Here is a 2,446-nt window from a genome sequence, read left to right as displayed (position 1 = left end):
CATGGGCTGGCCCAAGGTGTAGGCCCTGTACGCGTACAGGTTAGGAGGGCTCCTAACAGATTGTTAGCAACTGAATTGGATAATGGTTTTTGCAGGGCTACCTTTAGAATCCGCAGGTAGAAGATTTCTGCGAAGATAAAGCAAAATGAGGTACAAAAAAATTCTTTGGAACTTCTACCAGCAATTTCTCCTTTGCTGAACATATACAACCATAAGAATAGAGAAAAGTATTTATGTACTACATGGAGTAAACATGCCCTCCAGAAGTTCAATCTGGTAGATGTCATGCTACCATAACATACATATATATACTGTAGAAAGAAGATAAATCATGATGTTGTTGATGGATTGGCTCAGCTGAGAATGCATGAAGTGTATTTGTAAGAAAAATAATAGTAATACCATACGAAAATATGTAATAATATAAATAACAGCAGGTTAACATACAGGGGCTGAATTCTCATGGTAGTTCACATTAATAATCTTCAGTGTAATACTAAAGCGAGAATGACTCCATTTTGAAAATTATTGTTGTTTGCATTCTATTTTCTAAGTTTTTTAATAGATTGAATTTGAAAATTATTCTTTGCAGGGCAAATTAATCTTTGTAAGTACGGTGGATGGTTGAGCAAAAAGGCCACCGGAAGATGTCCATAGTCATATGCCTGCATTACATCGACTTGATGCTACTATTTACTCTCAAGAACCTCTGTAAGTATGTATGTGAGATAGCAAGCAATGTTGGATGCCCTCACTATTTACTTTCTATTGGCATATAGGACTATGTGCTTGTCTAGTAAACACATCTCCAGTTTCCTATTAATTCTTTGGTACAAATGGAATACATGTAGCACTTTGTAAATGTTTCCTTGTGAAATATCATATTGTAACATCATGTTCTATTTAGTCCCTAGAAGCAATACTTGGTTTCAACTTTGAAAGACGAAATGAATTCCTCTATGGGGCGTCTGAACAAAAGGGGCATCTTCCTCGTCCGGTCACTAAGATAATTTTGGTCACTTATCTGAACAAAAAGGGTTCTGGTCTCTTAATGAAATTGGGTGTCGATTGAGGGCTTCAGTGATAACACCTGCGTCGCTGCGTACAATTCCTTGATCTATCTTCACAATATATCAATGTTGGTGTCTCTCTTCTCCATGCCTCTAATAGTTCATGGAAGTAACTGCATAACCAGATTGATTAAGACTACCTGCATCATGTAATTTAATCAATTGAATTTAATTGACTTGATTTCCTCTATTATGTTGTTGTTCTCTCAATTGAGGTTGGCTGACCATGACTCTGCCCTATTCCCTAGGATTTTTTTAGAGCACTGAAGATGTTGTTTGTGATAGACAGGAAACTACATGCAGACTAAACTTCAAGATTGTGCAACTGATATTGAACACCACGTTCTAATCCTGACTCTCTAGCCTTTGAACCTTCTCAACTACTAACTACGCCCCAATCCAGCATTTATTTTTCAGGCTAACAAAGGTGACGATGATTCACCTGGTGGATGAGGAAGCATACAGATGAGAGTCAAGTTGCGTCCATCCTCTATAAGGTGACGAAGCATACAGATTAGACATGTTTGGCCTCAACAATTAGTACTGCTCCCTTATATTTGTACTTTGCAACCATATTTGTGATCTTGAAATTACATCAAACCAATATATATCTATAACTCATGGTATATTGTACTGCTCAGTGTCATTACTTCGGTTTTATCCAACCATGGCCTATAGTTCAGATCCCCATAACTAATTGTATGTTCCTAACCTACGCCTACACATCCACATGGTTACACTTTTCATGCTGAACCGACTTCATATCATTGATCATTGGATTATAAGTATATATAGTGTTCCTAAGAACTTAAAACGGCTGTATAGATGAACTGAACCATAGTACATTTTATTTGAGTTTCCCTTCAGCAATTACTTGTGAACGTTTAAGCACTAAACTGTATTTATTGTCGGCAATACTCTTTCCTGACCGATTGTTTATTGGCGGAAAACCAACCTAGTTGTTGGGGATGTAGTGTTGTGGTGTAGTGAATGTATCGAAGCGTCTCAACCTCCAAACAGGAGGCCCGCAGGGTTTATATTGATTCGGTTGGGGCGCACCTCCCAATACCGCATAACATGCATCGTAACAGAGAGGAGATACAGTCGGGATACGGGAGAAGATATAGAAAGATAAACAAATACTCCCTTCGTCCCATAATATAAGAACGTTTTTTACACTAGTGTAGTGTTAAAAACGTTCTTATATTATGGGACGGAGGGAGTACATTGGTAAGATAAATCTATCTCTAACTGCCTATGCGTGTTACACAAGATACGTGTTACACAAGATACGTGTTACACAAGATAATGTTAACACTCCCCCTTAATCACAACTGCACAAGTTGAGATTACGCTTAAACTCTTCAAAGCTTCTC

Source organism: Triticum dicoccoides, chromosome 5B (assembly GCF_002162155.2).
Source record: "Triticum dicoccoides isolate Atlit2015 ecotype Zavitan chromosome 5B, WEW_v2.0, whole genome shotgun sequence".
In the NCBI taxonomy this organism is placed as follows: domain Eukaryota; kingdom Viridiplantae; phylum Streptophyta; class Magnoliopsida; order Poales; family Poaceae; genus Triticum; species Triticum dicoccoides.
Note: the sequence above shows the minus strand (reverse complement) of the source record.